Source organism: Mytilus galloprovincialis, chromosome 10 (assembly GCF_965363235.1).
Source record: "Mytilus galloprovincialis chromosome 10, xbMytGall1.hap1.1, whole genome shotgun sequence".
Taxonomy (NCBI): domain Eukaryota; kingdom Metazoa; phylum Mollusca; class Bivalvia; order Mytilida; family Mytilidae; genus Mytilus; species Mytilus galloprovincialis.
The window spans coordinates 88,776,639-88,799,686 of record NC_134847.1 but is presented as its reverse complement, the minus strand read 5'-3'; the positions used below and the strand labels follow the sequence as shown (position 1 = coordinate 88,799,686).

At 32.2% G+C, this 23,048-nt stretch overlaps 1 protein-coding gene across 2 annotated transcripts in view; it reads right to left on the bottom strand.

The window, feature by feature from the left end:
* Positions 1-5,132, bottom strand: part of LOC143048715 (titin-like) — a 226,161-nt gene extending 221,029 nt beyond the window's left edge. For both annotated transcript variants that reach the window (XM_076222555.1, XM_076222554.1), the window contains exons 1-2: positions 5,020-5,132; positions 3,485-3,553 (exon numbers count right to left, since the gene is read on the bottom strand). The gene's annotated coding sequence lies outside the window, so the exon portion shown is untranslated. The remainder of the gene's footprint in view (positions 1-3,484; positions 3,554-5,019) is intronic.
* Between the last annotated feature and the right edge of the window lie 17,916 nt (positions 5,133-23,048).

Sequence of the window (23,048 nt, the reverse complement as noted above, 5' to 3'; positions counted from 1 at the left end):
TATAGTTTGTCGCTGAGAAAAGTCATGCACATTTGAATGCATGTTTTAACTTTCATTCTTATGTGTTTTTGTAAAAATGAGTCTCTTTTAGAAATAGTATTTTACACATATTAAATTGGTGCTAGTGTCACAATCATATCGGCGGGAAAAAGAAGATAAGGTAGTAGTATCAAAGACTGAAAATATAAACGTTGATTGCAACTGAATAATGTATTAGCCATATTTCTCTATTTATTTTAACAAATGTGTACCAAATGGGGTGATGAAAACAAATTGTGATTTCATTATTTAACTTTTATGACTGCAATTATAAGTTATATGGTTCACTACTGACCCCTACGGACCCATAGAGGGTTAATAAAATCCTAAGGGGGTGAGGACGGAGGCCGAGTCCCCTATGAATTTTATTCACCGTCTATGAATCCGTAGGGGGTCAGTAGTTAACCGTATAACGAATTTATCGCGCGCTAGACTTTTTCTGCTGCGTTTTGTTGAAAAATAATCAACGAAACACAACAACATTAATAGATAATGACGTCACCATTAACGCGTAATGAACCCCCTATGAAATTTACTAACCCCCTACGGTTTCATAGGGGGTCACCACGTGACCAATCACAACGTAATATTTTACCCGCGGTGCGATAATACTCGTCGTCTCGGCTACCAATGGGTTGTATCTTAGACGTCGATGAAAGATATATGAACAAACTTATGATACACATCTGTACAACGGGCTTATTTATAGAAATATATTAGACAATTGTATAGTATGAGTTGGCAACTGTGACGTTTGGATGAATGAGTCGTAGAAACTTGAGTTTTAGAAGTATAGATTTTTGCTCAAGTTTCGAATTCCTATTTTCTCTTTTTTGATTATTTCTTTTAGTTTTTCCTGGTTTTTTTATTTTGTATGTAGACATTGTTGAAACAATAGCGGGGTTTCAGATATTTTTCTTTCATTCATAATTAGGGCATGTTCATTTGTGTGATTGGTTTAACAGCTGCTTTTAAATAGTATCTTATTGTTGCTATGCTTATTGGACACTAAATATATAAACGCCAATTTCTAAAGACTTTCGATATATAAATTCACAGCATCATAGTTTCAATTTTGCAGTTTTAGATTCTTTTTTAACTGACTCAAAGATGATTATTAACTATGATTTTGAAAGATCATGTAAATATTTGATTAAACCCCGCCCAAACAAATGAACCCAAACGGCAATGTCTATAGAGAGGACATGCCTTAGTATTATCAAATCATTGTAATGTCATTTGATTTTACCTAAATTTAATAAATTTTGTAATGTTATCTCATACATCAAGAAAAACGAATAAAGTTAAATCTTTTTCGTCGTAAAATTTAGGTTGATTTTATATTCAACAGTTAATAGTTTAGAATACGATTTAATCACAAATGAATTACTATTGCACATGCTAAAAAAGCAAAACAGACCTGACTATACTTGCGATAATATGAAGAAGACAGAAAACGTGTGGTGTTATGTAAATTAATATTCGAATTTCTATAACTGATTAATTGAGAACTTTTTTTCATTTATATGTTCGGAGTTAAGTGTGAAATATTATTACCACAATAATCTACATTAGAATTTGCCTGTATCAAGTCAGGACAAAGACATGTTTATTCATTCGTTTGTTGTGTTTCAGCATTACATTTGACAATTTGTTAGTTTAAAGAATGTATTTATAGTGAATTTGGAAACAAGTTATTGCAATTTATATTAATCCCTTTCTACTTTGCGGGTGATGAGACCTTTCGTTTTCAGTTCTCCTTGGAGTTCGATAGTTCTTTTCTTTTACTTTCTCTAAATTTAATTTAAAAAATTGGTAAATATGAGGGTCGATTAAAAACAAAACTGTACAATCATCACGAGTTGATTGACCGTTATGGAATATCTGTTTTGCAGATGACGACAGATATGAACTGATTGTCATAACTACAATTTTCAAAGTGTAACCTACCGTTATACACTTATCACAGGATTTGTATTTATATGAGCAACAAGACGGGTGGCTGATTTGGAGCCGGACCAATTTACACGTCTGTGTCACCTGAGGTCATCCCAAGTTTTGTTCCGGGGTCCTTTTTTTAATTACATTGCATAAATAAGGCCCTTATAAGGTTTCATGTTCGAGACTTTTTATCTGACTTTCTGGTATGAACTTCACATAATTGGGGACCTTTATTCATTTTAATACTGGTGTACGCGATGTTGAATTCACAATCATATTACACCTCCTTATTTTTAGATTGGCTTACGAAGACACAAAACATCACACAAGTCCAAGTTTAAATTTTACACATCATACAATAACTTGTCCAGCAATTGCGCGGTATAATTATCAACATTTCTTGATAATGTTACGTAGCGGTATATACAGAAAAATGTGCATACTGCTGGATGCCAGTCCATAAAATACGTAAAATAATCAACTATGTCTTGATGTGTCCCTCAGCAATACAGCACATTTTTCACACATTTATGGAATATCTGTTTAACATACGACAGTTTTGATTCAATTGTTGTAACCACAACCCTACCTCTTTCTCTGTAATGTGACCTACCAAAAAAGACTTATCATCGTTTTTGTACTAGCATGAAAACCCCGATGATTACCACATGTGGAGCAGTTTTTACTATATCTTTATGAGCACTTTTACTGGTTTATCGTGATTTATATATAAAAGAGTTAATATCATAAATTTGTTGTAGGATATTGCAAACAATCATGTCTTTTGTCAGATTAAATAGATAGTATTCGTGTGGTAAAGCTTTACGTAATTGTAAAGAATATCTTTCGTTAATTGTTTTAGTTTTTCACACTATTGAAAGACTGTTTCTATTAATCCACAACATGAGCAACATGCCATATGTTAAGCAGTATCTGCTTACCCTTCCGGAGCACCTGAGATCATCCCTAGTCTATTGTTGGGATTCGTGTTTCTTAGTCTTTAGTTTTCTATGTTATTTCATGTATGCTTTTATTTGTCTGTTTGTCTATTATGTCAACGTACGGCCAAAATGACTGATGTACAACAACTCAAACGAGCAAACTAATGACGTGAAAAATGTACAAAACAAAGAACAAAAAAACCTATTATATACAGTTATAAAGTAGTTAGTGTATGTTTATTTAATTTTGTAGTCAGGTAGGCTGTATGATGTATGAGTATACAATTTTGGTTGCTGGATCCTAAGTATTGTCACAATAATATAATATGTCTGTCTGTCAACTTAACTGAATCATACACAACTGAAATAAAAGTGGGAGGTTTAGCTAGCCATTAAAAATCGGGTTTTATATACTATTTTCTTCGGCAAATGCCTGTACCAAGTCAGAAATATGGTCGCTGGTTGATAATATTTGATTTTGACAGTTACTATGGACTTTTTTTAAATTTACCTTGGAGTTTGGTATAATTGTTTAACTTGTTTACTCCTATATATCAACTTACAAAGCTGTTGTTGAAAGGTTCACAAATGCTTCTGTTTCAATCTTCTTTAAGAATGGTTGTATTCCAAGACTGAAATATAAATACTTTTCAAAGTTGAAATGATTAATTCAAACACAAAATCAACACAAACAGCTGAAGGTGGTTATACATATGTATAGATAAATATCTTTTTTGAGCTGACGAAAGTTAGTATCGATAGAGTAGTAATCAAATTAAATATATATTGCCATCCAGTTATTATAATTAGTAAAATTAGTGGTTATTTTTGCTGAAACTTATATTATTTGCATTGTATAAGGTCATGTATGCGTATTACATATTAATATTAAATCTGCTGGATAGCTTTGCTAGATTTGAAATTGTTTGTTATTTTTTTTTCATATAAAATTGGGTATTCCACTACTGCTGGGATCAATAATTGTCATCATTACCTATACAAAATTGTTCAATAAAATTTCTACTGTAGTACTATAAATGGTTCTAATTAATTGCCTACTGCGTCTTCGGTAGTGATCGAGAAATACATATTATATTCCAAAACGTCTGAAAGAATTGGAGAGCTTATCAAAATAAACAAAAATCGAAAGGAAAACCAACATAATGAACCACTGCAATTACAATAGTTATCAAATGTACCAGGATTATAATTTAGTACGCCAGACGCAAGTTTCGTCTACATAAGACTCATCAGTGACGCTCATATTAAAGTATTTATAAAGCCAAAAAGTATAAAGTTGAAGAGCATTGAGTATCATGACAAAAATACTGAACTCCGAGGATTATTATAACGGAAAATTCCTTATCAAATGGCAAAATTAAAAGCTCAAACACATCAAACGATTGGACAACAACTGTCATATTCCTGACTTGATACAGGATTTTTTTTATTTTATAAAATAGAGAAAGAATTGAATTTCTCTCACTCTGAAATTTTAATAAAATTTGAAAAACATCATGTTCCAATGTATACTACTTGTGCTGCAGTATTTCCTTACTTTTCTGGAGTACCAAATGGCAATATATTGTATAAAAAAAAATTGAGAGCAAGAAACGAAAACCACTTTATTACAACCACATAACTATATATAAAACGTGCACGTTTTTTTTATTGGTATTCGTGTTACCGACATATAGGTGTATATCCAATATTTTCTTTTCTTTATTTCCTTGACATAAACTATTCAAGACAAAACTAATAGGTGAGATCTCGACAGAAAAGATAAATTATTGTGATCTTGTCTCGAAGCTCATTTGTTTCGATACAATATTGTCTTGATATTGTATATCGCTTTTTTTTTTATTAACAAAGACTTTAAGGAAGGATTTATATTGTATCGCACTGGTGAAGATCACTTTTTGATGTATTCAAATGTCTATACGCGAGGTTATTTGTAGGTGTACAAACAGGTGCTAAGCTGAATTCAAATTTATTCTCGATGTTTTTGAATGAGTTTCATTTGTTATAGAAAATATTTATTATATAAATCATTACTACATATTGTCTAAATATTATAAATTATAAAACGAGTACTTACATAAAATGTAAAAGTGGAAGATTGACGAAAGCATGTTTCTCTATCACTGTTATGGGGTTTCCGGCCAAAAAACTGATGAAAACAGAAAGTGTTCAACTTTATTGGTATTCATGTGCACTTTGAAACAGTTATACATTGTACATGATAAAAAACATTGCAATGAAAAATATTGACCGTTTAGCGATATATTTTGAAGATTTGAGTATTTCCAAATTAGTGATCGTAGAGAATCCTATCAACATCAGTTATACGGATTTTAAAAATGATGCATGTTTAACTTTGAATATCTAAATTGAGTCTTCGTTATACTATTTTTTTTTTCATATTGGTAAACATATATATATTAGGTAGTTTCATATCCACTTATAACCACTTACAAAATTTTATCACCTACCACTATCACTTCATGGCAATATATGGCCTAGACTATCAAAAATGCGGGAAATAACTAATTTAATATCTTGACCATATTCGTCATTAATATAATATATAAAATGGAGATGTATTATGATTGCTAATGATGCAAAAAGTCTCTATAGTTCAAATGAAAATAATGTAAGTATTTACAGGCAACCAACCATGGCCTTCAACAACGAGAAAAAACGATAACACATAGTCGGTTATGAAAGGCCACGGCATGCAAATTAGAAAAACAAGTTTGATGTTAGGCTTTCAAACTTTTAATCCTGGTTTCTATATTATGAGTTTATTTACAATCACTGGGTCGGTGCTACTGCTGGTGGAGGTTGAATCTCCGAGAGGGAATCACCACCAAGAAGTTGGCTCTGTCATTTTGAAAAAAAACAACATTGAAATTAATGTCTAACTGTGAAAAAATTAAAAGATGTTCTACACGAGGAAAATATTACAAAAGCTTTAAATTTGGGATAAATCTTTCGGAATTGCTGTTTATTTGGACGTTGTCATTATTGTATTCGAGCCTCACTCATGGGTTTTTGTAGACGAAACGTGCGTCTGGCGTACACAATTTAAATCCTGGTATCTATGCGGAGATATTAATGGTACACGTTAGTAACAAGAAAATGACGAAAAAAATCTTAACTCCAATGGGATTAATAGTCAAAACTAAATGCTGAAAGACATTACACGAATAGAAAAAAAAGCTGTCATATTCTTGACTTGGTAAATATAAATTGTCAAAAAAAATATTTAAAAAAGAAATACCCAGCTCCATTAGATTTCTGCTAATGATGTTTAATAAAACAACCGCCGACTTGCATTTTTTGCACATTATTTAGCATTAGTTAGCAGAGAAAAAAATAGTTAATAATTGTTTTGATTATGTGTATAAATTTGATAAAGATTTTCTTTTAAATATTTCTATCGAAATATATGTTGACTGAATTATTAAGCATCAGGAAGCACGACTGCAAAGTTTTGAACGACACTCGTCTGTTGGTAAAGAAAAAATATCATTTACCGATATTACTTATTGAATTATTAAAATTCTATCAAAAATATATAAAATCAGTGGTTATAATTTTTGTATATATTAAATATGTCAAAATAGACAATTAAATTACAGACCGCGAAAAAACTTTTACCAAACTTTTCAGATTGTTATCATTAAAGGGAACAACACTTTATAAACTGAGTAATTTTACCCGTTTTTCAACCAATTATCTTCATTATCACACGATCTTACAAAATCTAAAGTTTCTTCATCTTTAGTCTGATTGTGACTGATCACGCTTGATCGATCTGTCTTGTTTATCTTAACAGTCTTGATAAATCTAACATTCCTCTAGTCACCATCGATTGGACCGATGAATGACCATCTAACTCGTCAATTTCTGTGAGAACGACCGTTGACCTTTTTAACTTTTTTGAATTCGAGCGTCATTGATGAGTCTTTTGTAGACGAAACGCGCGTCTGGCGTCTGACAATATTTAGTCCTGGTATCTATGATGAGTTTGTTGAAACTGATAACTGGCTGTTGGTGATTGTTTAGTGAGATTTCGAGTACAAAACTCCTCTCTCTTTTGCATCAATCCACATGAGAAAAAAAATCAAATCATCACGCAAAGACGCCAAATTCCTGAGAAAATAATCTGCTCTATGGTCAGATTGTTGTCTCTTTGACATATTCCTCATTTCCATTCTCAATTGTAATCATTCATTATAGTTACTTAATTCAAAACGTACATATTACTTAATAAAATATCTCTAAACATATTTGCTGTTATTCTTGTCAAATTATTGTTTTCAAGGTGTCTAAAAAAGAAATGTCATGTTTGAAAATATTTGTGAGTATACTTTATACACAATGTCAATTTGCAATATAATACTATGTGTCCTTCTCGTTGGATAAATAAGGTAATATCTAACGTAATTTAATTTTCCACAGATGTATTTTGTGATTATTGTATATTCGATTTGGCTTAATGAAAGAATTAGTTCTCAACTTCGATGTGCTTTTTGGTGTTAATTTGATACATATAGCGTGGCTCTGTATTTACCCCGTTAGTGTGCTATTGTTAGACTTTTTTATGTTAGTATTTCCTTCTTGCTATGTGCTTGTACTTGTTTGGCTTTATAACTATTTTGATCTGAGCGTTAATGATGAGTCTTGTGTAGAAGAAACGCGCGTCTGGCGTACTAAATTATAGCCATGGTACCTTTGATAACTATTTACACCATTGGGTCGATGCAACTGTTGGTGGAAATTTCGACTTTGTACTTGTTTGGCTTTATAACTATTTTTATCTTAGCGTAACTGATAAGTCTTATTTAGACGAAACGCGCGTCTGGCGTAATAAATTTTAATCCTGGTACCTTTTACAACTATTTGCTTTTTCTGTATGCCTTTTTATGTTTTATGACACATATATGGCGAGGTTCTGTACTTATACACCCCGTCATTGTGTTATTGTAATATGGTAAAGGTAAATTTGTGTATTCTTGTCTTTAATGTTTGCTAATATGTTTGGTTTATATGTCATTTTGTGCTTCTGTTTTATATATTTGTTAGTTTAGTTGTTTAATAGTGATTAAGATTATAACACAATGTTGACTGCTGTATCCCTATTTTTGACATTTTTACCTATTATGTCAGTTTGTTTTGTTCACGCATCGTTGTCAATATAATGAAATTTGATGCCACTGTCATACAAGTGAGAGGTTTAGCTAGCTACAAAACAAGATTAAATCCACTTTTGACTACATACGAAAATGTCTATACCAAGTCAGGCAGTTGTTTAATGTTTTCCGTTCGTTTGATGTGTTTGAGCTTTTGGTTTTGGTATTGGCTTGGGGACTTTTCCGTTTTGAAATTCATCTTAGTTCAGTATTTTTATTATTTTACTTTTTCTTCATTACTCCCTATTATGTCATTTATTTACAAAAACTTACAATGATACAGGAGATTTAGCTGCCATGTTCACAAAGCTGTCTGTATCAATTATCCTTATGTTATTGTCATTCAATAATCTAAAATGGATTGGCCATTTTAATACAACATTAGATTAAAAAAAATACAAAAATCCAATGTTGAATCAACGCTTCAGTTGTTAGATTTTTTTTATTTTCACAAAGTGCATCATTAGTTGTGTCTTCTTCCTAACCTCGGACTTCTATACATTTCTGGCAAGTCTTTTGATAGTCAAGAACACACGAATGACACAGTGAACCTTATCCATTTAAATGCAAAATATGGATTTTAGATATGTTTGTACGAATTTGCGCCCAACAAAGCTATAGAAAGACTATACATTAACGGATGTTACACAGACTCTTTTAAGTTGACACACGGACACTTTTTAGTTGTTAGACGGACACCTTTTATGACCAGAATCATTCGTGTACGATTGGTGAGATATCATTGGCATTTTAAAGTTCAATTAGATTTGAACTTTTTGTAACACTTACATATTTGCTGTCTTTTTCATTCAAATATTTACCTCGGCATCAATAACTATATTTTTCAAACAATTTCGGTATATTACTTTTCATAAGTACCCTGGATTGACTATTTAACTTTAAAATAAAATTCAGAATTTACAGAGAAAACTCTGGCCTGTAGGGAAGTGGTATATAACTTTCTAATAATTTTTCTACCTTTTCTGAATGCAAAATGTACTACTTCTTTCTTGAAACGTCGTACAAGTCATATACAGAACAAAAGTAACAAAACAAATGCCCAGAAACAACGTACCGTGCAATTTTTTAGCACTTAATGCCTACTCGTGCAGAAAACTATCTGGCAACGGTTATTTCATGACTGTTTATTTGGTAACTTTGTATCTTATACATATCCTTCATCCCATGTCAATGTTGTCTGTTTAGTTCGTCACGATATTGTTTATGTACGTTTTATTTTCCGTGTGTACCATTTATCGAGGACTTACGAAACTGTCTTCGTTCATAAAGGAATGATAAACATAGTTAAATTGTAAGAATATTAATTCACGAATACAGACATGCTTTAAAGTTATCTCATGTTAATACATGTTTGTTTTTCGTTTTGTATAGTTGGGTTTTTTTTTCATTTCGACAAATACTTCTTGCAATTCTTAAATTTTTGCACCATAAGAAAACAAAATAATAAATAGCATGTAAAGCATTGGAGTGTGAAATATTTGTTTTTAGTTTTGTCTGTAAAAAGTTTTATGGTTTTGCATTTAAACATAATTTTGTAAACTTGTTTTTCCAGAAAATAATTTACGCGACTTTTTTGGTCAGCGTAATTGGTCAGAAAATTAAATATTCAATGCAAATCGTTCTTCTCAAGTATGCAAATAAAATGAGAACATTTCATTAAGTTGCTGACATGTCAACACCACAGGGCTAAATGAAACAAAAACAAACATTCACGACAAAAGTTGGTCTATGATGTCGACATAAAACAAACAAAAAACTAGTAAATAGTTTAACATAACTTCTTTAACCATTCATAACCTGGTGTGCAGTGGTAGTCGTTTGTTGATATGGTTCATAAGTGTTTCTCGTTTCTTGCTTAACTTTTATATAGATTTATTAATTCAGATTATTGGGTATCCTGTTTGAATGGATTTGCATTAGCCATGTTGGGGTCCTTTATAGATTGCTGTTAGGTGTGAGCCAAGGCTCCGTTTTGAAGACCAGACTTTGACCTATAATGGTTTACTTTAACAATTGTGACTTAGATGGAGAGTTGTCTCACTGGCACCCATACTACATTTTAGATATATCTTTATTCTTATCGTATATGTCTTTGATATGTCAATATTCAATCAAGGGTTGACAGATGATTTACTTAAATACTGCTTTGGTCTTCTGAATGCCTTGAATGAGAATATTATGTGGCATACATATAATAATAAGAAGTTGCGATATTATTTCTAGTGAGACAATTTTCTACAAGAGATCAGCTGAAGTAGAAATAAGCTATAGATCACCGTATGTCTTCAACAATGATCACAGCCAATGCCGCATAGCATAATGCGTTTGTATGTTATCCAATTGATATTAACTCGATATTCTTCACGGAACAATAATATAGCAATTACTTACATAGTATCTAGACTGGGAAGATTGACGAAAGCATCTTTCTCTATGACTGTTATCTGGTTTCCAATAAGATCACTGTGCAAGAACAATTATAAGATTATATGATGGTTGGTACAATTGTAAGCATTTGTATTGATTTATATTAAAACACATTATAGAGTGAGATAAGTGCCAATTTAATGTATGTGGAAAAAAGACATTTTGATCAATAGGGAAATACGAAAAGACCACTTAAGTCTGCGAAACATTCAACAATGGACGATTTATTTTTTCAACTCTAATAACATTCTGAAACTAGAAGCTTTGATCAGTTTAACCCATTTTGTGGAGGCTCCTGAACAGAAACGATAGTGCTCTGAAAACTTGTTTTGTTGGTGTTTTTTAAATGCCATACAGCACTATTTCTTGCTAGTGGATTAAAGAATACACATACCGTCTGAAGCGTATCTTATGACGCGGACTTAGGGTCATAAACATCGAATTTAGCATATGCTTAAATCATTTTAGCATATGCTATATTATAATTGAAAAGTATAAAAGTAGTTAAGAGAGCGAGATTTTGATTGGATAAAACAATTAATTGAGCATAAGCTAAATTCATTTGAGCTTAAGCTAAATTCATTTTAGCATAAGCTGAATTCATTTTTGCCTAAGCTAAAATCAATTTAGCATATGCTGAATTGGTTAGCTTATACATAAATGTTGGCGCGGAATCAAGGTCATAAATATCAAAATGAAAATTTATTTTAGCATATACTTAATAAATTTAGCTTATGCTAAAATGATTTAGCTTATGCTTTAATGATTTTAGCTTATGCTTAATTGATTTTAGCTTTTTGCTAAAATGAGTTTAGCTTATGCTAAAATGAATTCAGCTTATGCTTAATTAATTGTTTTATCCAATCAAAATCTCGCTTTCTTAACTTATTTATACTTTTCTATGGTATAAATAAAAAACCACTTTTCTCAAATTAATAAATGTTTTTCTTATTGTAAATACATATATATATATATATATATATAAAGGGGGATTATGGCCCTCTCCCATCCCTCTAAATCCACCTCTGCTACCAATTAAGCCGATTTTTTATAAAAACTTAGGTCTTGCATGTTGGAAAATTTATTTCAAATTCTTGACACGTGTTTCTTGTTTAAATAAAATTCTATGATCTTCTATGTGTAATTGTGTATACATTGTATTCTATCTTTTAACCCTTAACGGTGCTATAGATATACAATGTGTACATTTGTTGCCGACCACATAAATGAAAATTTCACTACTGTGTGGGGTTAAAAGGTCGAATACAATGTACATACATAAAAATAGATGACAAGTTGAGATTGGAACAAATGATGTTTTTCAATCTTGTAGAATGATTTAGCACTATCAGAATACAGGTCAATTTTTATTTGCAGCACAATCCATTTGTAGTTTTCGAGTAGTTCTGTTTTTGATCGTTCTTAACTTCTGCCAATTCTTTTTACCTGTAACAGGAGGGGTCAGTGCCCAGCTCCGGGGACTTCGACCCACCCACCGGTGTTCGACCATCTGTATATTAATTTCAGATTTCACTATATCATGTCAACATTGAGGTTGTGAATTCAACCCCGCTTGTAGTAAGGGCGTTCGACTTCGATCCTGTATTTCTAGGATTGCCATAATCAGTTATCTATATGATGATGGTCGTTGCTTTCTCTATACACTCCGGCTTATTCATAATCGATTTTTTTTTTTTTTGCTTATTTTAAAAAAATTAAACCATTCCTGCTGCACATTCCGAATTATCGTTTCACTATCTCACTTTAATTAATGATTGAACAAACAAAAATAGTCATAATCGATTTTTTTATGTATCTCATAGCTACTTGCCCCTTGAAGCAATTATATTTTTAGTACATTAATTTGGTTCAGGGCCATGCAAAGACTTATCTCTCCTTGACATTATGTTTGTTGAGCATTGAATTGTCAATTCAAAAAAATGCTTGTAGTAGAATAAACTCAATATTATAAATACTGAAACAACCAAGACATTTCAGTGTGTCCAGTGTTGGTGTGATAATTATATATACAACAAGTACACACCAGGTCCGTGATATCGCGGGTCCGTGACTGAATTAAAGTATATAACTATGCCTAAGCCTTATTTTAGTAATTGGTATTGTCATCTGATAAAGTCATGTCGATTATAAGATACACAGTTTTCTCTGCTTTCAAATCTTTCTGTTTGAACCCGTCGACCTGGAACTTATCAATTATTGGAAATATTAATTATTTGGAAAACAAAAGGTCCAGGCTATCCAGGAATGGGGTATTTTTTAATCAACAGCATTGTCCTATATTAGTTATCTTAGAAAGTCTTGCTGATTGCTGAATAAAGCTACAATAGGGAACGATTTGACAATGATTGAATTTTATAGTAGTGTCAGCCCTTTGATTATGACCCGTGTATATAGCAAAATCCTAAATACACCGTTTGGTGGTGTGCCTATCAAATGCGGAACGTACAGATAAGGTAATAGCTAACAGGTGAATATACTATTGGTATCGGTATCGGATTAGACCCGGAACTTGTTAATTATTGGCAATATTAATTATGTGGAAAACAAAAGGGTCTGAAGTGGTGTAATTTTCAATCTACACCATTGTCCTATATTAGTTATATAAAGAGTTTAATTCTTTGATTTGTCGTTTTTACCCGATGACGGCTGACAAATTGGACCTCGTAATTTTAGTATTATAGATGTAAATATAAAAAAGATGTGGTATGATTGCCAATGAGACAACTCTCCACAAGAGATCAAATAACATAGACATTAACAACTATATAAATCATCATACGGCCTTCAACAATGAGCAAAGCCCATACCGCATAGTCAGCTATAAAAGACCCCGATATGGCAAATGCAAAATTATTCAAACGAGGAAACTAATGGCCAAAATTATGTACAAAAAAAAGAACGAAAAACAAATATTTAACACACCAACAAACGAAATCACTAAATAACAGGCTCCTGACTTGGGACAGACACATACATACATGTACAGAATGTGGCAGGGTTAAACATGTGTTAAAATACGTTAATCCGATAGAAATAATCAATACAAAAATATTGGATGGAGACTGCGTGGTCTCAATGTCACGCATACCACATCTTCTTATTTACACAAGTGCATTAGGTCATAATGATGTATCCTGTCTCCCTCTATTTTAGAGGCAATATTTTGTCAATGGTGTGATTGCAAGTCATTTTATTTAATTACATATAACGTTTATCTTTCTATTTCCTGGTCATCTATACACATTTTTATACTTATTGGTGCCGTATTACTATCTAGCTTTTTTCTACTTTTATTTCGGTAAACTTTATAAAAGTTGTAAAAAATATCTGGAGGGAAGTATAAAAAAGAAGATGTGGTATGATTGCCAATGAGACAACTATCCACAAAAGACCAAAATGACACAAATATTGACAACTGTAGGTCACCGTACGGCTTTCAACAATGAGCAAAGCCCATACCGCATAGTAAGCTATAAAAGGCCCCGATAAGACAATGTAAAACAATTCAAACGAGAAAACTGACGGCCTTATCTATGTAAAAAAATGAACGAAAAACAAATATGTAACATATAAACAAACGACAACCACTGAATTACAGGCTCCTGACTTGGGACAGGCACATACATAAATAATGTGGCGGGGTTAAAGGTTAATGTGGAAGGGCTGTATACATTATTATGACCCAACGTCCCTGTGCTTATGTTTAGTAACAATTCAATTAAATCTAGCAAAATCGGTTCTTATGTCGAATTTATTGTACGTGCTTATGTTTTTAATCATCAACATAAAAGATTTGGAAAAAAAAAGATGATGTCGTATGCATGGGTGTCATTCGGTTTATCAAGAGAAATGATCGTAAAAGAATACCTAACGGTGGTCAAGCATTGCGATTGGACCGTGAAAACTCAGGTATCGGATCGTGAATGTAATGAAATGTAAATTCTTCTTCAAAATCTGAAAAAAAACGCAGATCAAATAAAAAAACAAAATATTTCTGTCAAAATGATTCAACTTTCTCAACAATACTGTGCATTAAGATTAAGAAAATAATTATGCAGTATGAGATAACACAAAAGGCGCAATACATGTCTATGGGATTCATTTTAAAAATCCACGTTTTTTGTACCTATACTGGTCTCATTTCAATTGATCATGATATATTTGAAACTTAATATTTGGTGTGTCCGATAGTATATAGAAAAATAAAAGTATGCTCTTCCCATGAAATCCTTCATTTAAGAAGCGCTTCATTCTAAAAATGTGCGCACGTTCAACGCTTTTACAACCCTATATACACCATCATGTGGAATATATGTGTCTCAATTGATACGTTACTCTAGAGCTAGCTCAAAGTATGTTGATTTTGTTGAACGAGGAATATTGATTTCTCAAAAGTTGCTAAGACATGGATATGAATCAATCAAATTAAGGTCATCACTCAAGAAATTTTACGGTCGCCATCATGAGCTGATTGGCCATTATGACAAAAGTGTGTCAGAAATCATATCTGATATTCTTCCTCATCCATAATAACCTTCCATCATTGCCGAACTGAACAAAGATATAACACGACGGGTGCCGTATGCGGTGCAGGAAATGCTTACCCTTCAGGAGCACCTGATTTCACTCCCGGTTTTTAATGGAGTTCGTGTTGTTTCTTAATTATTATTTATAACTGTTGATATACATGTCCTTTGGTTTTATGAGTCTTTGTTTACTCCTTGGTTTTGATTGTTACTGTCTGTGAAGTTACAAAAAGAAGCTTTCCATACTTATAAATGCATTTTTTAGCTAGGATCATGCAAACACGAATTTTATCATTTTTTTATTCAATTCACTTGTGCATTTTATTGTGGGACATCGTGTTATCACGGAGGATAAGTTTTATTTAAAAATTGAATGCTTCTTTTTGTAACTTTATTGGGGTGTAAAAGCGTTGACCGAAGTATATAATTTATATTTCGCGGTTAATTCTAAAAATGTACGCACGGGGGTGGGGTGGTAAGGGGTATGGATTTTTTCCGGACAAAGTTTTTTTAACAATCTATTTTTTTGGCGACAAGTCGAAGCAATTTTTTTCTTTCAATTTTAGCATTTATAGCTGAGGTTGAAACAAACATTTTTTTTCTCATCTTCCAAAAGCTGGAATAAAACTTATCAAAAAGATCCGAAGCTCCACCACCCCCTCCCCCTCCCCCATAAAATCTAATGGTTGCTGTCTAATTTCGATTTTGCAAATTTTTTTAAATGTTCTTTTTGGAGATTTTCCTTAGTCACTATGTTTTACTTGATTTTGGTTCATTGTGACTTTGAAATCTGAAATTAATATACAGATGGTTGAAACCCGATCGAAGTCCTTGGAGGTGTGGCACTGCATGACCCTTTTAAGAATTGGCAAAAGTTAAAAACGATCAAAAACAGAACTACTCGAAAACTAAAAATGGGATTGTGCTGCAAATAAGAATTGACCTGTATTTCTGATAGTGCTAAATCATTCTACAAGATTGAAAAACATCATTTGTTCTAATCTCAACTTGTCATCTATTTTAATGTATACACGTACATTGTATTCGACCTTTTAACCCCACACAGTAGTGAGTTTTTCATTCATGCAATCGGCAACAAATGTACACATTGTATATCTATAGCACCGTTAAGGGTTTAAAGATCGAATACAATGCAACAAAATTACACAGAATTTTCTTTAAACAACAAACAAGTGTCAAGGATTTGAAATAAATTTTCCAACATGCGAAACCCAAACTTTTATAAAATACAAAATCGGCTTAATTGGTAGCAGAGGTGGATTTAGCGGGATGGCAGAGGTCCATGATCCCCCTTTTATATATGTATTTACATTAAGAAAAACATTTATTAATTTGAGAAAAGTGGTTATTTATTTATACCAGAGAAAAGTATCAAAGTAGTTAAGAAAGCGAGATTTTGATTGGATAAACCAATTAATAAAGCATAAGTGTAATTCATTTTAGCATAAGCTAAAATCATTTTAGCATAAGCTTAAATCAATTTAGCTTATGCTAAAAATCATTTTAGCATAAGCTGAAATCATTTTAGCATCGGCTGAAATCATTTTAGCATAAGCTAAATTCGTTATGTATATGCGAAAATAAACTTTAATTTTAATATTTATGACCTTGATTCCGCGCCAACATTTATGTATAAGCTAAACAATTCAGCATATGCTAAATTGATTTTAGCTTATGCAAAAATGAATTCAGCTTATGCTAAAATGAATTTATCTTAAGCTAAAATGAATTTAGTTTATGCTAAAATGAATTTAGTTTATGCTAAAATCATTTTAGCATATGCTGAAATGTTTTAAGCATATACTAAATTCGATGTTTATGACCCAAATTCCGCGTCATAGTATCTATTGTTTATGGCTCATTAATTAATACATGCCTTATAGAAATAGATTTTAATGCTGTTCAGTGTAATATGTTTGGCAACATATACTATCAAATTCAATAACTGGTGAAGTGTAGAACTACTTAAGACGTTTAGTGTCGTTTTCACTACCATACCGTTGGTTACGTTTTGCAGCAACCATTTGCTTAATGTAATACAAACCTAGAAGTAAGTTCTTCGGTTTTGTCATATTTAAAAAGTGCATATTTGATAAAGAAAAGAAAAACAAATTTGTATAGGATCGACTGTAAAAAATAAATTTCGTTTTTAGAAAATAAGATTTCTTCTAAACGTAAGTATTAACATAACTAGAACACACCCGCGAAAATCGCGGGCATATACAGCTTGTGAACTGTTGTAGGATGATGTTTGTAAAAGATAATTATGTATGGAGAATTTCATAAAAGGTATCAAAAGCCCTCTCCCTTTTTCCAAAATTCGAAAGTTTTGTTAAATTCAACTATTTTCGTGGTTCTGGCCTTAGGCCACAATTATTCTTCTCCTTTGTTACAATGCATCTTTTGGCAGAAGTCAGATTAAATTAAAAAATTGCACAGCTTCAAACATGAAATAAAGGTAACTACTTATATATAGACCATTATTAGTCTAATAAAATATACTTCTAGAACAATAGGATCCATCAGTGCTTTTTTTTTGAGAGCCTCATTAACATGTCGATGGTACAAAAAAAGTAGGATATGAACCTTGTATAAGACCGACAAAGGCTAATTTGAAAGGGAGGGTCGGAGGGGCCCTGATCCCGAAATCCCGGTCTTAAAAACATGAAATCCCGATATGCAGAATTTAAAGAAATTCATATCCCGAAATACCGAGTCGAAAAATATATTCCCGGATCCCGTATTGATCCATCCCCAAATCCCGAGTTTTAAAACACCCGATCCCGAAGTCCCGAAAAAGGTCCTGCCTCCCTCTAGTCTCTACCCTACTTTCATTTTTGCCAAATCACTACTTTCACTTTCAACAATAAGTTCTATGCCCCATTTATGTGCATTATGTTTTTTAGTCTGTACATCCGTGCGTTCGTTCGTGACGTCCGTCCGTCTGTCCCGCTTCAGGTTAAAGTTTTTTGGTCAAGGTAGTTTTTGATGAAGTTGAAGTCCAATCAACTCGAAACTTAGTAAATATAGGGTCGAGGTGGCATCTGTGTACTATGGACACATTCATGTTTCCACATGTTTTATTTATTTTTATATATATGCTACTGGTATGACCCCTTACATAGTAAAAATTTCAAAGAAAACAATAAACAGAATATAATGAGCAAAACCCATACCGCGTAGTCAAATATAAAAGGCCCCGAAAAGACAAACGTAAAACAATTTAAACTGTTTTATGTACAAACCTATACGATATAAAGAAACAAAAGACTTCAACTGAATTACATAATATTGACTATAGACATGAAAACTTCTTATAAAAATAGACTACATTATGTGATAGTCACAGATTAATTGAGTGATTGATTGATTGGTTTATTCGTTCATTCATTTATTGATTTATTTATTCATTCATTCATTCATTCATTCATTCATTCATTCGTTCATCCATTCATTCATTCATTCATTCATTTATAATTTATTTATTCATTTATTCAATCATTTTAGTTCAGGTATATTGGTTCAGGACAGGTCTCTGAAAATATTCTGGAGACAAAGTCCTTATTTTGAAATATAAACCATAGTTGATGGACAGAAAACAACACACATTCATGAGTTTATGGTGACATGGCGTCGTCATTAATCAGTATTGCAAATATACTGATTGATCAACATTTGGGCTGAGATGCTCATATTATTTCATAAATTCTCATATGTCACATATAAATTTCTTTGTTATCGTCATATCAATATCAATTTGCTTAACGATATACATGTATCTAGTTTGTACTTTGTTGGAAAGAGGGACGAAAGATATCAAAGGGATAGTCAAACTCATAAATCTAAAACAAACTGACAACGCCATGGCTAAAAATGCTAAAAATGAAAAAGACAAACAGAAAAACAATAGTAAACATGACACAACATAGAAAACTAAAGAATAAACAACACGAACCCCACTAAAAACTAGGGCTGATCTCAGGTGCTCCGGAAGGGTAAGCAGATCCTGCTTGGAATTGATGTGGAATAACCACTACCGTGTAGAATGTTTCATGCAGGGTAATAGCTATGTTCTCAAATACCTTTCCCAAGGTGTCCGTGTTGCAGAATTTGACACTTCATAGGAATGTTACAGGATACAACAACTATATTCGGTGTGTATTTCCCGTACGATTTATATAGAAAAGAATTGTATAAGAGAATTAAAATAAATGTCTGCTTCTTAGCATTTATTAGTTTTATAGTTATTTTTTTATCGAAATGGTATGTGGCGCCCGGGGTGTCAGATTTTGCGTGAGTGATTGAATTTGTTTCGGAATACATGTAAGTCCTTTTTGCGGAGTGCAGTGTGCTTGGTATAGGAAGAAATTTGATAGCTTCAAGCAAATTTAATACGGAGGTCTGATCTTAGAACTGTAGGCCTCGGTGTCTAAGTGGTCTAAGTAGTTACTACTGTGATCACTAGCCAGTAAACACTGAGCTCGACTCTAATCTTAATCGACTAGGATTGTTAATTTCCTATCGAAGTTCGGTGGTTTTCTCCGGTCACTCCGGTCTCCTCCACCAATAAAAACTGGCCGCCACGAAATAGCCTACATGCGGTGCTTTAAAGTGGCGTTTAAACACCAAAAATCAAATCTGATCTGAGAAGTTCCTGAATGTTTTGGTACAGGTTTGTACATTATTAAATACTGCATTTATTTTGATAAAATTACAAATACTCGTTTCTCTATTACTGTGATCGGGTTATAGTTGAGAACACTGCAAAGAAAAACAATTATTTGACCATAAGTTGTTCAAACAGTCATATACTCATTCATACAAAATATGGCGAGAAGACAGAAAGGGTTAAAGAAATAATTAATGTTCAAAGGACATCTTGACAAACAAAAACAATCGCGAACAAGAAATATAAGGTGTATGAACCATTGAGTTGGTAAAATATTATGCATGAGAGGGAGTATAAAACAATTTTGAATGACATAAATGACCTATGGTGTATGAATAAAACAGAAAAATACATCATCATGTGAAAATTAAACTAGAGGCTCTCAAGAGCCTGTGTCGCTGATCTTGGTCTATGTGCATATTAAACAATGGACACAGATAAATTCATGACAAAATTGTGTTTTGGTGATCATGTGTTTGTAGATCTTACTTTACTGGAAATTCTTCTTGCTACAATTATCTCAATCTATAATGAACTTGACCCAGTAATTACAGTGGAAAATATATTCTAAAAATTTACAAAAATTTATGAAAATTGTTAAAAAATGACTATAAAGGGCAATGACTCCTTAAGGGGTAAACTGACAATTTTGGTCATGTTGACTTATTTGTAGATCTTACTTTGCTGAACATTATTGCTGTTTACAGTTTATCTTTATCTATTATAATATTCAAGATAATAACCAAAAACTGCAAAATGTCCTTAAAATTACTAATTCTGGGGCAGTAACCCAACAACAGGTTGTCTGTTTTGTCTGAAAATTTCAGGGCAGATAGATCTTGACCTGATGAACGATTTATTCCTGTCAGATTTGCTCTAAATGCTTTGGTTTCAGAGATATAAGCCAAAATCTACATTTCGCCCCTATGTACTATTTTTAGCCATGGCGGCCATCTTGGTTGGTTGGCCGGGTCACGCAACACATTTTAAAAACTAGATACCCAAATGATGATTGTGGCCAAGTTTGGTTAAATTTGGCCCTGTAGTTTCAGAGGAAAAGATTTTTTAAAAGAATACTAAAATTTTAGAAAAAAGGTTAAACGTTGACTATAAAGGGCAATAACTCCTTAATTGATCAACTGACAATTTTGGTAATGTTGACTTATTTGTAGGTCTTACTTTGCTGAACATTATTGCTGTTTACAGTTTATCTCTATCTATAATAATATCCAAGATAATAAGCAAAAACTGCAAAATTTCCTTAAAATTACTAATTCAGGGGCAGCAACCCAACAACTAGTTCTCTGATTCATCTGAAAATTTCAGAGCAGATAGATCTTGACCTGATAAACAATTTTACACATATCAGATTTGCTTTAAATGCTTTGGTTTTAGAGTTATAAGCCAAAATCTACATTTAACCCCCATGTTCTATTTTTAGCCATGGCGGCCATCTTGGTTTCTTGGCAGGGTCACGCCACACATTCTTAAAACTAGATACCTTAATGATGATTGTGGCCAAGTTTGGTTAAATTTGGCCAAGTACTTTCAGAGGAGAAGATTTTTGTAAAAGATTACTAAGATTTACGAAAAATGGTTAAAAATTGACTTTAAAGGGCAATAACTCCTAAAGGGGTCAACTGACCATTTCGGTCATTTGACTTATTTGTAAATCTTACTTTGCTGAACATTATTGCTGTTTAAGGTTATCTCTATCTATAATAATATTCAAGATAATAACCAAAACTAAAATTTCTTTAAAATTACCAATTTAGGGAGAGCAACCCAACAACGGGTTGTCTGATTCATCTGAAAATTTCAGGGCAGATAGATCTTGACCTTATTAACATTTTACCAATATCAGATTTGCTTTAAATGCTTTGGTTTTAGAGTTATAAGCCAAAATCTACATTTTACCCCCATGTTCTATTTTTAGCCATGGCGGCCATCTTGGTTTATTGGCAGGGTCACTCCACACATTTTTAAAACTAGATACCTTAAAGATGATTATGGCCAAGTTTGGATTAATTTGGCCAAGTACTTTAAGAGGAGAAGATTTTTGTAAAAGATTACTAAGATTTACGAAAAATGGTTAAAAATTGACTATAAAGGGCAATAACTCCTAAAGGGGTCAACTGACCATTTCGGTCATGTTGACTTATTTGTAAATCTATCTTTGCTGAAAATTATTGCTGTTAAAAGTTTATCTCTATCTATAATAATATTCAAGATAATAACAAAAACAGTAAAAAATCTTTAAAATTACCAATTTAGAGGTTGCAACCCAACAACGGGTTGTCCTATATTGTTATCCTTTTCACAATTTGTATTTGACAATGGGTAATGATATTGTATCGTACAGGATAACAATAGGACTGTTTTATCACAAGACTAGTTTGGGTTGTTTGAGAAAAACAGTTTACCGGTATTGTTTTTCCTTAAATGATATGCTGGCAGAATTAATAAAGATGATTTCAAGATTTAAACTAAGTATACGCAACCTATATAGAACTTGTAGTAATTTGATTGCTTTTTATTTAGTGCTTTTATGTTTATTATTAATATGTGGTGACATTGAACCGAACCCGGGTCCTGAACGCACACACGAGTATTCCGAGAAAACATTGTCAATTTTCCATTGCAACATTAGAAGCCTTAGAAATAAACTGAACTATATTGCCGATATTATTGAGGATTATGATGTAGTATTTTTCACAGAAACACATTTAGACTCTAATATTGCTGATTACGATATATCTATTATGGGGTTTGAAACACCAGTTAGAAAAGACAGAAATTCACATGGTGGTGGTATTATCATGTATTTTAAAAATTACGTTCACATAATCCGTCGACAAGATTTAGAGCATGATGAAATTGAGAGTATGTGGTTTGAGTTAAAGACCAAACTTCGATCTATTTTGATTAATATAAATTATAGGTCGGAAAGGCAATCTACAGTTTATTTCTGGCAATACTTTGATCAAATGTTGAAAAACGCCCTTGATGAAAATAATTGTATAATTTGCTTAGGTGATCTGAATACAAATTTTATGTCTGATCTACCGTCAAATATTAGAGATATTATTTTTATTAATGGCCTGATTAACATAATTGACAAAGCCACACACTTTGACACACGAACAAGTAGTTCGTCACTACTTGACCCTATTTTAGTTACAGACTCTATACCAGTTTTAGATAAAGACACAATACCTATTGATAGAGGTATAAGTGACCATGA